We start from the raw sequence: 831 nt of genomic DNA, 5'->3' as shown, positions 1-831 counted from the left end.
ATATATATATATATATATATATATATATATATATATATATATATATAGATCTCTACAAATACTTATTGTATTAGTGTACATGAGGATGTGGAATAAAGTCTATACTATCAAGTCATACTTCATTGATAAATGTTAACGTAGTAGATTAGCCTCACGGAAAGAAGCGATCCAACATGAATTAAAGTTCACTAACGAAGAGATAGGTTCTTGGGATAGAGGATTATGCTTTCTTTTACATCCCTGAAAGGTACTATGTATTACATTGTGAAAAGTTGTAAGCTAGGTTTAGTTGTACGCCCACGCAACACGATGGAATGACATAAAAACATCCTTTCAATATTTAAAGGTATGAAAGATTTAAACTTACCCTACATATAAAAGAACGTGATAGAATAGATATTATCCACACCATCGCTAGCTATGCGTTAAGTAAGATACATCAAAAGTGAAATCAAAAAATCTATTTTTCTAATCAGCCAATTTCGACAAGAGCTTTGTGAACAGCTCAAGACTAAGAGCATGTCCACCCTTAGGTCAAAAGCCTGACCTAGGCATTCAGCCACCTCAATTTATGATCCAACTTCAAGAATTGCATGTCCACCCGTGAAAAATAATCTACCTAAATGATCATTGGGTTAAGACCTGGGTCAAACCCATGACCCAGGCAAGGAAAAAGGAAGGCCCGGGCCTTCGTCGCCACATCAGTTTGGAACCTGGGCCCCGCATGACCGATCAATGTGAGGGAAGAGAAAAGGCATAGAGCTGTTGGAATGTAGGTAGGAAAAGACAAATCCCATGTGAGGGAAAAGAAATACAGCTGGGCCCTGCCAA

Source organism: Fragaria vesca, linkage group LG7 (assembly GCF_000184155.1).
Source record: "Fragaria vesca subsp. vesca linkage group LG7, FraVesHawaii_1.0, whole genome shotgun sequence".
Classification (NCBI taxonomy): Eukaryota; Viridiplantae; Streptophyta; class Magnoliopsida; order Rosales; family Rosaceae; genus Fragaria; species Fragaria vesca.
This window is presented reverse-complemented; position numbering follows the sequence as displayed.